The following is a 13559-nucleotide window of genomic DNA, read 5'->3' on the forward strand; positions in this document are numbered from 1 at the left end:
GAGAGACAAGAGTCCTGTGCCTTTCAAATCTGCCATCTTCCTGGAAGTCCTCCATTTAATCTTATTGTGGCTCCTTTGTACATGGCACATTGCCTCTCTCTCATGGCTTTCAGAATTTTCTTTTTATATTTGGCTTCTGACCATTTGATTATAATATGTCATAGTGTTTGTTTATTTGGGGTTAACTTGTTTGAAGTTTGTTGAGCTTCTCATATGTATATGTCTCATTAAATTTTGGAAGTTTTCAATCAATTTTTCTTTGAATATTCTCTCTGCCCCTTTCTCTCTTTTCCCTCTTTTACTTCTACAAAGTATATATTGGTATACTTGGTATATGGTTCCTCATGCTCCGTTCACTTTTTTTTTTAATGTACCAGAACCGGGGACCCCTACTGAGCTGGCTTTTTCAATTTTTTTGCTTGTTGTTTGTCTTTGTTTTTAGGAGGCATTGGGAACTGAACCCAGACCTCCCATGTGGAAGGCAGGCACTCTATTGCTTGAGCCACATCCATGCTCCTCTGTTCATTTTTGTTTATTCTTTTTCCTTTGTGCTCCTCATCCTGAAGGATTTTAATTGTGTTTTCTTCAAGTACTGATTTTTCCACCTAAACCAATCTGCTGCGGTACCCCACTAGGGAATTTTTAATTTCTGTTAATGTGGTCTTCAGCTCTGTTTTGTTCTTTTTCATAATTTCAATATCTTTGGATTCCTCTGTCATATTTCTGATGTACTTTAGTTCTCTGTCCATGTTTTCCTTTAGCTCTTTGAGCATATGAAAGACTTCTTTTCTTTTCTCCTTTTCTGTTGTCCTGTCTTGTCTTGTCTTGTCCTGTCCTCTCCTGTCCTGTCTTGTCTTGTCTTGTCCTGTCCTGTGTCTGGCTGGTCATCCTTGTTAATTATTTCTAATATTTCAATCTTTTCCTTTCTATGTGCCATTGCTTCCTATTTCTTTTTATGTTTTTAAACTTTTGTTGCAACCTGGACATTTTGGTATTTTAATCTGTTTTCTCTGTAATTTAGATTCTGAGGCATCTCTCTGTTTCTTAAGCTTGTATCCAGCTAGTGTTATGACATAGATGCCATAGAATGACATGAGCTGACAAAAAAAGAAAAAGAAAAGAAAGAAGACTCCTTTCTCAGTCTTTGTAGACTGGCCTTTGGGAGGGCCCTCCTTCAGAGCTTAATCTTACCATGACTTTAGAGAATAGCCTGAGGAACAGCATAGGAACTCCCTGGTCTTTTCTGCTTGTGTCTTGTCCTGTGCATGTCACATGTTGTCCTAGGAATTGTCCTGCTTACATTTATTTGAATGCCCTCATTTCCCTAGGAAACTTTTCTCATGATCCCCAGTATTGTACTGTGTGTCTTACAGTTGGCACTCCTTTGTCCCAGGGAGCTATGATTTGACTCTTCTCCCCCTAGAGTTCATAGGGGAGCTCTGTGCACTGCCTCAACATCCAGGGCAAGTTTTGGGATGGTGAGCCTGCAACAGGTTTCCTGGTTCAGTCCTTCACGCTGTCACCATCACATTGGCACAGATATACATGCTCTCAGTATGTGCACAAGGGTTACTTGGTCCCTCTAGAACTGGGACCAGGAACCTGTACTGAGAGTGCAGGCCAGCTCTCCACTGAGCCGGTAAGGGAATGGAGGAAGGAATAGCAGTGGTGCCATGAAATCCTGTCATTTTTAATTTACCTTTTTCTTGCTTTGGTAATCCTTTAACTTTTTCCAGAGCTTTGAGAAAGATGTTTCTGTCAGTTGTGTTTGTTGTTCAAAGCTTCTGTGGGCATACAGAGCCCTGGAGCATCTCACTCTACCATCCTGATTGGGGCCAGTGTCACTGTTTTCATCACTGCTATGTCCAGTCCATGGGGCTGCCTAGCAAAGTGGATGTCTTTTTGATGTATGGCTCTATGCATTTTGATACTTCTATAGATTAGTTAGTTATTTCCACAATTGTTTTCCCATTGCAAGGGAAGCAAGAATTTGGGGTTAGAGGGAGGCAAAGCATCTTGGATAATTCTAATAGTTAATGAAGTTGGATAGGTGATAGGGGAAATAAAGCAAAGGGGATATATCTGTTTCTGTTTATGACTAAAGATTAGTTTTTCTTTCTTGAAGAAAAAAAGAAAAGAAACCACAGAAAAGCCCCAGGGGAGTGGGAAGAACATTTTGTACTAAAAGTAGTTCCAGTAGTCTGGATGTGATGGTTGATAGACTGAGACTGTGTGTGGGATGTGCTGCAGTTGATGTTATATGGTCTTTTAAAGAGGTAACTATTTGGGCAATAAGCTCTTTCCTGTCTTCTGGGGGCTTAGACATTGTCGAGTGAATTATAGATGTTCACCTGTGAGAGTCACATAAAAGTCACAGACCATTTCCTAGCATATATGAATACCCATAAAATTGTCTTGCAATTAGAAGGGTTTATTTACTTCTAAGCCAGCATTATCCAACCCAGCTTTCTGTGATGACAGAAATGCTTTCCATTCAGGCAGTCCAGTACCATTGCCATTAGCCACACATGGCTGTTGAACACTTCAGATGTTATTACTGTTGCTGAGGAACTGAATAAAAAAATAATAATTTAAATTAATTTTAAGTCTAAATAACCACTTTTGGCTGTCATATTGGATAACACAAGCTTAAGCTCTTTTACTTCTGAGAGTAAAATCCTTACAAAAAGAGGTATTCTGAGTGTCACTTGTTGGAAATTTAATTTGTTCATTTCACTTCTGATTTTTTTTTGTAGCCAAGCCATAGTGGTTATATTTGTGAGTTATTAGGACTTAAATATAATTTTGGTTATATTTTTATACTTAATGTATTTACATACATAAATATATATGTAACTCTCGTCATTGGGGAAGTATATAACTCTCTTGTCATTGGGAAAGATATAAAGGAGTTTCTAGGACTTGATCCTGTTTCTCCATAGTGCTGTATCCAGAGCTAGTTTGACCTGGGCTAGTAGGCTTGTTCAGAGAATGTGAAGTGAGTACCTATTGAGTGCTGCACTGTGGGGTCTAATGAGTGCTGCACTGTGGGATCTCCACTGTTACTTTGTCCTGCATTAGGAATATTCTGAGGCTTTAGAGCCACCTTAACCCAAAGAATTTCCTTTATTTATTATTTTTTCAAAAATCTATTTCTTTCCCTTTACCCCCCACCCCCAGTTGTCTGTTCTCTCTGTCCATTCGCTGTGTGTTCTTCTGTGACCGCTTCTATCCTTATCAGCAGCACCAGGAATCTGTGTTTCTTTTTGTTGCATCATCTTGTGTCAGCTCTCCGTGTGGGCGGCGCCATTCTTGGGCAGGCTGCACTTTCTTTCGCGCTGGGTGGCTCTCCTTACTGGGCGCACTCGTTGTGCATGGGGCTCCCCTACGCGGGGGGACACCCCTGCATGGCAGGGCACTCCTTGCGCGCACTGCGCATGGGCCAACTCCATACGGGTCAAGGAGGCGGGGGGTTTGAATCGCGACCTCCCATGTGGTAGACGGACGCCCTAACCACTGGGCCAAGTCTGCTTCCCTGGATGCATTTTAAAATCAACTGGGGATCCTTTAAAATCCGTGGTTGAGCTCCAGCCCCATAGATTCTGGTTTGGATGGGGTGGGTCTTAGGCATCAGCATTTTTGTTTTTAAAGCTTCCTGGTTTTACATTATTCTAATGTAAAACCAGGTTGAAAATCCCTTCTGTATGGGCTAATTAGTAGAGCTGGGTTACTTGTATTAAGTAAACTATTCTAAATTGAAGACTAATTCATAATCTTTTTCTTCTTTCTAGTTGGAGCCCAGATTTCAAGTCTTGAGTAAAATACCATCAAGGGAATGGGCCTTTTTGTGCTCCCACACTCAGAACCTGTTATCCAAGGAATGCCCTAAAGGTCAGTGTATGAGGAAAAAATAGGTGATTGTATTTGCCTATTATTTGGTGTATTATTTGGATAACTTATTATTTTGGATATGTTATTTCAGTTCATATATCTTTTTCTTCTCCTGAATACAAATCCTGAGTACTTACTTTGCTTTACATTTTCTCACCTCCCTTTCATTTCACCCTGCCCAAATTTGTCTTTTTCTATCTACCCGTCTAATTCTTACCCCTTTATTTCCTAACTTGAGTAATGGTAGTGCTATTCTCCAAGTAACCCAAGCTGGAAATCTTTGTCCTCTTCAACTCTTCCCATTCCTTCCCTTTCCTTTATCTTCAAAGATATCTAATTCCCAGATTGTTAGTACTCTGTTGGTGACATTTCTCATATTCTCCCATATGACTTTTTCCCAGCCCCTACCCCACTGACACTGCCTTTATCACTGGAAGATCATTAAAATATATCCATTCCACACTTTACACGTTTAGAATATTTTGTCAATACATGTTAACTCTCTTGCTCAAAAGGAGTTGATTCTTAGCCTAGCATGTAAGACCTTTTATGATCTACCCTTGTCTGCATTTCCTTTCCAAGTCTTGTATCCAGCTTTTTCTCATTCACAGCATGCTTTCTCTTTTTTATACACTAAAGATCTTGCCCATTATTAGCCTAATGAACTCCTGTTCAGATTCCAAGGCTTACTTCAGATGTCACCCACTCTACTGAGAGCTAAATGCTTTTTCCTCTATGTTCCCATAGCATCTTGTTCACATATTTACTATTTTTATTACAGTACTTGTCACTTTGCTTCTGTTATATCTTTTACCTTAACGGTGAGCCCCAAGAAGTTTGAACATGTTCTATTTATCTATCACTAGCACCTAACAAATTACCTGGATGTAGTACTAAATGAACAAGAAAATAAAAGTTAATACATAATTTTTTATACTCTTGCTCTATAATCCTTTCTTCTTTTTAAAAAAGATTTATTTATTTATTTATTTATTTATATTTATCTCCCCTTCCCCACCTCCCCCTAGTTGTCTGCTCTCTGTGTCCATTCACTGCATATTCTTTTGTGTTCACTTGTATTCTTGTCAGTGGCACCTGGAATCCATGTCTCTTTTTGTTGTGCCATCTAGCTGTGTCAGCTCTCCATGTGTGCGGCGCCATTCCAGACTGTACTTTTTTTGCGCTGGGCAGCTCTACTTATGGGGCGTACTCCTTGAGCACGGGGCTTCCCTATGTGGGGGACATCCCTGCATGGCATGGTACTCTTTGTACGCATCAGCACTGCGCATGGGCCAGCTCATCACATGAGTCAGGAGGCCCTGGATTTGAACCCTTGACCTCCCGTGTGGTAGGCAGATGCCCTATCCATTGGGCCAAATCTGCTTCCCTTTTATAATCTTTTGACCTCACTAATTAAGTGCTTTGGGTAATTTTGTAAGGACTAATCTGAATTTTACATTCATGAGGAAAGGGTTTACTAAATTAGTTATATAACTGAGATTGAGGAAAGTGCTTACCTATTTAAAAGAGATGATATTTCTAAAGTATCTTCAGGGAAACGGACTTTGGCCCAGTGGTTAGGGCGTCCGTCTACCATATGGGAGGTCCGCGGTTCAAACCCCGTGCCTCCTTGACCCGTGTGGAGCTGGCCATGCGCAGTGCTGATGCGCGCAAGGAGTGCCCTGCCACGCAAGGGTGTCCCCCGCGTGGGGGAGCCCCACGCGCAAGGAGTGCGCCCGTGAGGAAAGCCGCCCAGCGTGAAAAGAAAGAGCAGCCTGCCCAGGAATGGTGCCGCCCACACTTCTCGTGCCGCTGCGACAACAGTAGCGGACAAAGAAACAAGACGCAGCAAATAGACACCAAGAACAGACAACCAGGGGAGGGGGGGGGAATTAAATAAATAAATAAATCTTTAAAAAAAATAAATAAATAAAGTATCTTCAGATGATTCAGAGGGATACTTTACATGCAAATCATTTATATGGTAATTTCAAGACGTTTTTGGCTATTATTGAAGGCAGAAACCAAAGTAGAAAGCCTTTATCAACCCAAACAGAATTTATGTCTTTGAAAGTAATAATGCTATATTTATTTAACATATTCTGTTGTTTTGATTTTTCACTTATCCTCCCTTCACTGCATATTCATTGGGTTTTGGCATCAATTTGCCTTTTATCATTTCTTGATTATAAGGGTCCTAGTAGATATTTACTATCGCTTACAATTTTATATTCCATATAGGTTAATTAATATACATTTAAGTACATTTAAATCTTAATTAAATATGCATTTTTAAAGTTTATTCTGTGCTAAGTTTTTAAAACACTAGTTAACATTTTATACATTTTGGTAGTCTAGAATTTCAAACACCTAGGAAAATCCAGAGATTGAAATAGAAAATCTAGAGATCGAGAAATTTAAATCCATCTATAAGAGGTACCTAATCTTAATGGCTTTCTAAACAAACTACTATAAAGAAGGAAGACGATTTCCATTTTGAAATGGTTGAATGAAAGTATTTATATTCGAATGTCTTTCCTAATGCTAATTGAACACAACTAAAAAAATAAAGACCAGGGAAGAAATCTTTTAACTTCAGTGTGTGTAGGAGAAAACCACAATCCCAAACCTCAAGACTTCAAGAAGAGCTTTGGAACACTGAATTTAACAATAGAGGAAGTGTGCAATCATCTGAAGATCTTAAACATGACACAGAGCTCTCCCAAAGTAGGTGGCATGGCCTTGCAGAGTAGCAGGCAAGACAAAGCTGAAGGAAATAATACAGGCGTGTCTTTTTTTTGCAGAAAATAGAGGGAAAAAGTGGCAGAGTAGAGGAAGTCATATCCACAGCTGATGCAGTGGAGCTGAAGTGCAGTAAACCCTGAATCACAGAGCAGATAGTCAGCAGCTAACACTCTCCTGTTCTCTCAGCCACAGTGGCTTCATTACAGTTCTTCAACTGTGCTGAACATGTTCCTACCTTGGGGTCTTTGATCTTGTTTGTCCCTCAGCCTGGAATTTTCCTCTCCTGGAGTTCTTATGGATTGTTTCCTTATTCCTTTAGGTTTCTGATCTGGTGTTGACACCTTAAAAAAGCATTCCTTGACTATACAGTCGCAATAGGCAACCCTGGTAGCATTCTGTTTTCAAAGGCTACTTAACTTGTCTTCATAGCCATCTTACCACCAGATATTATATATTAATTTTAATTGTTTTTCCTTTCCCTCACTAGAATCTAAGTACTAGAAGAACACACACTTTGTAGGCTTCTATTCCCTGCTGTATTTCCACTGCCTGGCACATAGAGATCATAGTAAATATTTGTTGAATAAATTATTAAACAAATGAACATACAGGTCTCCAAGGTAGACACTATGGGATTTCTGTACACTATGAAAACTGGGAGAGGCCATGTTTCCTGAGAGATGTTCCCTAACATCACCATTATTTAATATTGTTCTAGGAAAAAACCTCTTTTAGGGGGGAAAAAAAACCCCACAAAAACCCAGATATATACATAGTGAAAATTTTATAGAGAAGTAAGTAAAATTATTTGCACATAATATAAAATATAATCACAGGAAGTTCTCTTTCATAATTGCAAACAAAAAAAAAGATAAAATATCATGAAATAAACTTTGAACTCTATGAAGAAATCTTTAAAACTCTAATGAATATTATGAATATAATTAACTTTGTGAATTAATTTTACGGTGTTAGTGTGATAAGGGACAGCAGTTGGTAACTAGACAAACTGATTCCAAAGTTCATATGTAAAACTAAACATTCAAAAAACCAAGAAAATTCTGGAATAACAACAAAAAGTAATGGAATAAGGATATTTCCCTATCATATCCTAGAGCCAAATATAATAATATTTTGCAGCAGGTTTTCAGATCAGTAGAAAATAGAGTTAAAAAATGGGCCAGTATACACATGGAATATTTTTATATATAAATGCATTTCATTTACATGTGTTAATGATGGTCAGTCAATTAATAGTGTCAGGATAGCTGACTATTCATTAAGGGCAGTGGCACAAATCTTGTTTTATACCACAGTCCTGTTCAAAGATATAAACATAAAAAGAAGAAAACCCAAAAATATTTAAATAAGAGATGGGTGGTTTTTTTGATTGATTGTTGAGGAGAAGATCCTCTAAACAATATTCAAAGAAGCCATGAAAGAATAAATGGATTATATTAACTACATGGTGGGGGTAGGGCATGAGGGGTGGGGATTGAGGGATTTAAAAATAAAAAAACAAAGACCTAATTTATTTAAAAATAATAAGCTCATATAAGTCATTTAAAAAATTCAGTAGAAAAAAGTTATTTCACAGAAAAAAATGTAAAGATAATAAACTTTTCTTCAAAAATAAAATATTAATAAATTAAATCAGCAATATATTTTTTCCTTTTAGACTAAGAATGATGAAAAACTTCTAGTACCTTGTGATTTTTGCCAGTGTGAAGAAACAGAGAGTAAGAATAGGTGCACGTTCTTTGGGAAAACAATTTGGTATTTGAGAATGTAGAAATGCACATACCCCTTGACTCACCAAAATCACTGGTAACATATACCACTTTTTTTTAAAGTTATATTATTTTTATTTTTAATTCTGATAAAAATATACATTCCCCATTATTCAACACTGCGACCAAGAAATGATAATATAATAAAAACATTGTAACTATTTACGTGGCCAATTCTTTGGTCATTAAGTATATTGACAGTACAGTGTAACTTTTACCACTATCTATTTCTAGATTATTTTCATCATCCCTATCCAAAACTCATGCTCATTTAGCAATAACTCCCCATTTCTTCTTCCCCTGACCCCTAGTAACCAACCTTCTGCTTTCTGTCTCTATGAATTTGCTTATTGTAAGTATTTCAAATAAGAGAATCAAACAGTATTTGTCCTTTTGTGTCTGGTTCATTTAACTCATCATGATGTCTTTAAGGCTCATACTTGTTTTACCGTGTACCAGCACTTCATTCCTTTTTATGGCTGAATAATACTCCATTGTATAGCTATACCACATTTTGTTTATTCATTAATCTGTTGATGGATATTGGGTTCCTTCCACCTTATTGTCAAAAATGCTACTATGAACATTGGTGTACAAATATCTGTCTGAGTCCATGCTTTCAGTTCTATGAGCTATAAACCTAGGAATGGAATGGTAGGGCCGTATGATAATTTTATATTTAACTTCCTGAGGAACCACCAAACTATTTTCCACGGTGGCTGCATCATTTTACATTCTCATCAACAATGTATGAAGGTTCCTATTTCTCCACATCCTTGCCAACACTTCTCACATTCAGTTTTTTAATATTAGCCAATCCTAGTGGATGTGAAGTTTTAACTTGCATTTTTTTAATGGCTAATTTCATATTTTTGTGTACTTATTGGCCATTTGAACATCTTCGGAGAATTGTGTATTCAAATTCTTGGTCCATTTTTAAATTGAGTTGTTTGTCTTTTTGTAGTTGAGTTGTAGGTGTTCTTTTTTTATTTTGGATATTAACCCTGTAACAAATATATGGTTTCCAAATTTTTTCTGCTATTCTGTAGATTGTCTTTTCACTTTTTTTTTTTAAGATTTATTTTTAAAATTTATTTCTCTCTCCTTCCTCTCCCTCACTCCGTTGTCTGCTCTCTGCGTCCATTTGCTGCATGCTCTTCTCTGTCCACTTGCATTCTTTGTCAGCAGCACTGGGAATCTGTCTCTTTCTGTTGCATCATCTTGCTGCGTCAGCTCTCTGTGTGTGCAGCACCACTCCTGGGTAGGCTGCCCTTTTTTCATGCGGGGTAGCTCTCCTTGCAGGGTGCACTCCCTGTGTGTCGGACTCCCCATGAGGGGGCCACCCCTGTGTGGCATGGCACTTCCCACATGCGCATCAGCACTGCGCATGGGCCAGCCCACCACATGGGTTAGGAGGCCCTGGGTTTGAACCCTGGACCTCCCATATGGTAGGCAGATGCCCCATCAGTTGAGCCAAATCTGCTTCCCTTTTTTTTTTTTTTCTTTCAGGTACTGGGCCTGGGGATTTGGGAATCCGGTGCTCAACCACTGAGCCACATTGGCTCCTGAGTTGTTTTTTCTGTTTGTTTGCTTGTTGTTGTATACCACGTTTATACTGATACGTTAAAGAGATGTTTGTATAAAAGTGTTTTTTTGCAGCATTTTTTATAGGAGCAAATGATTGGAAATACTTAAATATTTGTAATTTAGGCACTAGTTAAATAAAATGTGGAACTCATGTAAAGTGCTATACTATGTAGCATAGCGTAGGAATATAAAGTGCTATACTATGTAGCATAGCATGGGAATTAAGAGCATGGGCTCGATTCAGTCACCTAGATTCCCAGCCCAGCTCTGCTGCTTGTTATGTGTGACCTAGATCAAGTTACTCAACCTCCTGTACCTCATTTTCCTTTTCTGTAAAATCAACAATTGTAACTATATCTGTCTCATTAGGTTGTTACGAAGATTAAATGAATTATTATTAATTATTAAGTCTTTTGAACCGTTCGGCCACTGCTACTGTTAGTAAGAAAAGAAGTGCTAGGGTGCTAGATATAGATGATGGGGCTAGATGGAAAAAAGTCATAGTCTTTAAATTTTTTTTTTATTGTAAGTAATAAAATTGGAAAGACAAAAACAGACCTTGCCTGTAGGAAGGAGGGGTTGACATTATTTTGGATTTTGTAGGCGGCTCATATTCCTAGTACCTTGATTAACTAATTTGTAAAGCTATGGGTCCTTTCCATTTATAGAATGTTTTTCATAGATCCATTACCCATTGCCATGGTCTAAATATTTAAAAAATATGAACTCTATTTATTTGTATAAATATAAGTGTAATTTCAATATGTTTGTACTTGGAGGTTTTGATGTAAAGTGCAAAGACTTTATTACAAGTTCTGGAGTGACTTGTTGGTTGAAGGTCATCTGTGTTTTGTCTTTACTGATGTTTTAAAGTAGTTAAACCACAGTATAAGTTGGGAACAAACACACATTTAGAACATGTAAATATGCTGGCCAACTTGGTTTGCATTACCTTTACAAAAGTTACATCCTCTTGATATCATTTCTTCTTTAGTAAAATGGGACTAATAGATTTTATCCTGTATTTTTTGCATAATATTCACAGTTAAATGCAAAACATATCTGAATATGCAACATTGTTTATAATTTATTACTTTCTTGGATGAATGAGTATAAAAATTTTAATATTGATATTATATACATTTATTTTTAATGAAAAAACCCTTCAGATCATGGTATAAAAATTTACACCAAGAAACCTGACAAGTACAGAAACCTAACAGAGTACATTAAATCAGGCCAATCATATAAGGGTTTAGGGAAACATTTCCTGTAAGAATGTTTTGGTGAAAAAATATTTTTACTTCAGATCCTTAGTCTGAGTGTCTTAACTCTTTGAAGTTAAGTGTAATATTTTCAAGGCCAGATCACTGGAAAAAATAAAAGTATAAAATTTGTGTTTAAATGGGGACAGAAAGAGACATAACGAGGTAAATCAAATATAAGCTTCCAAAGTATTACTATGGCCTGAGCACAGTGGTGTGCTGATAAATGTTTAACAACTGGTAAGCGACTTGGCCCAATGGATAGGGTGTCTGCCTATCACATGGGAGGTCTGCGGCTCAAACCCCGGGCCTCCTTGACCCATATGGAGCTGGCCCATGCGCAGTGCTGATGCGCGCAAGGAGTGCCCTGCCATGCAGGGCTGTCCCGGCTTAGGGGGGCCCCACGCGCAAGGATTATGCCCCGTAAGGAGAGCCACCCAGCGTGAAAGAAAGTGCAGCCTGACCAGGAATGGCGCTGTGCACACGGAGAGCTGACACAGCAAGATGACACAACAAAAAGAAACACAGATTCTTGTGCCGCTGATAAGGATAGAAGTGGTCACAGAAAAACACACAGGGAGTGGACACAGAGAGCAGACAACGGGGGGGGGGGGCGGGGGGAAGGGGAGAGAAATAAAAAATAAATCTTAAAAAAAAAGTTTAACAACTGAGGGGGGGTAGGAATGAGGAAACTGGTTTTTAGTGTTTGCTGATTTTTGTGGTATAAATACTGCCCCTGGGACTAGTTTCAAGCTATTAATGGTTTAACAACTAACTTTCTAAAATCCAGCTGGATCCCACATGCCACTCACTTTAGGTTAAGGTCAAGGTTAACAGTGCTACATAAAGCAGAAATATTTTACATTTACATTAATTGTGACAATGCAGGGAGGGGGCAATAATTTATGAAATATGAGTTTCTTTTTAAAATAAAAATTATTTCTCCGAGTAATATAAAAGTATATTATTTTATTCACAGAAGAATTTGGCGAATAGAAATGTTTCTTAAATTATCTTTTTCATTAAAGAAAAACATATTCAAAACATGTTAAATTGCTAATACATTGTTGTTGTTTAATGGCTAATTATAGTTTTTTGTTTGTATTTTCCTTTGAAGAATTATGCCAAGAAATTATTCCCTTAAATTCTGAATATTATTCTATATTTGGGGTTATGTGGTTGAGGGCATGGTGTTAGGTTTGGAAAAGACTTGAACAAAGGAGAACAGGAAATTTAATGGAAAAGAAAATCAAATTAGGTGTGCATAATATTTCCCTTACATGTCAGATATATCTAGAATTATTAAGAATTAAAAATTCTATGCCAAGATATTAGTCATGAATCCTATTTCTTATTGCCAGTCTATTTACACCCTTGGTGGTAGATACACAAAGTAAACATGGTTTGCGTTTTTTTAAGTTTTTTTTTTTTTTTTTAACTTCTTGGGGACTAAAATACTTTGGATAATTTTGTCCAGATATTTTAAAGAAGAACAAATAGTACTATCTTTCCTGGGAATAGCTAGAAAATAAAAATGTCATTGCTTTCATGAAGAAATTTATTTCATAAAGACAAATAGGCAGCTTCCACGTAATAGGAAAAACAATGGACTTAGATTTATGTCTTGAATTCGAGTTTCAGCTATAGCTTGTTATTGTATCTTTATGGCAAGTCACTTTAATCTCTTTGACTTTCAGTTTCCCTGTGAAAATATCTAGTATTATACTGTGGATGTTAAGTCTATATTTTCTAGATGCAGAGGCAGGAAACAAGATTTCCTAAGGGATTAACTCCAGCCCTGGATACTAATTGCTGGTGCTATCCCCTTAGACTCATACAGTGATTCAAGGGCTGAATGGCTGGTGCTTTCCACTTGGAGAAGACTGATTACAAACCAATGAGTAGATTTCTACCAATGGTAGAAAAATTTGTATGTGAAGAATTGACAGGTACAGAGAATAAAGCGGCAAAAAACCTGATTTACTAGAACAGCCTGAGGATAGGCCAGGGAAGTCCATTTGTTTTCATTTGTTGAAATCTTTTAAAAATGGGCTTATCTTCCCTGATACATCCTTCCTCACAGGGCTGCCACCTTGACTTAGGTTTCTCTGCTGTACTTCTCCCTAGTGTTTGTCCTTCCTTGGTAATAGATCACCTTCATTATCTTTGTTAACATCTGAATTCTCAACTGTACATGGACAGATATCAGGTCTATTTTTTTTAAGATTTATTAATTTAATTAATTAATTAATTTATTTATTAATTAATTTCCCCTTCTCCC

General features: G+C 37.4%; 1 protein-coding gene across 3 annotated transcripts in view; it reads left to right on the forward strand.

Annotated features, from left to right (window-relative positions):
* WDFY3 (WD repeat and FYVE domain containing 3) overlaps nucleotides 1–13559 on the forward strand; it is a 332829-nt gene that overhangs the window by 76210 nt on the left and 243060 nt on the right. For all 3 annotated transcript variants that reach the window (XM_058296171.2, XM_058296161.2, XM_058296178.2), the window contains one exon: nucleotides 3792–3891. The gene's annotated coding sequence lies outside the window, so the exon portion shown is untranslated. The remainder of the gene's footprint in view (nucleotides 1–3791; nucleotides 3892–13559) is intronic.

This window comes from Dasypus novemcinctus, chromosome 1, assembly GCF_030445035.2.
Source record: "Dasypus novemcinctus isolate mDasNov1 chromosome 1, mDasNov1.1.hap2, whole genome shotgun sequence".
NCBI classification, from domain to species: domain Eukaryota; kingdom Metazoa; phylum Chordata; class Mammalia; order Cingulata; family Dasypodidae; genus Dasypus; species Dasypus novemcinctus.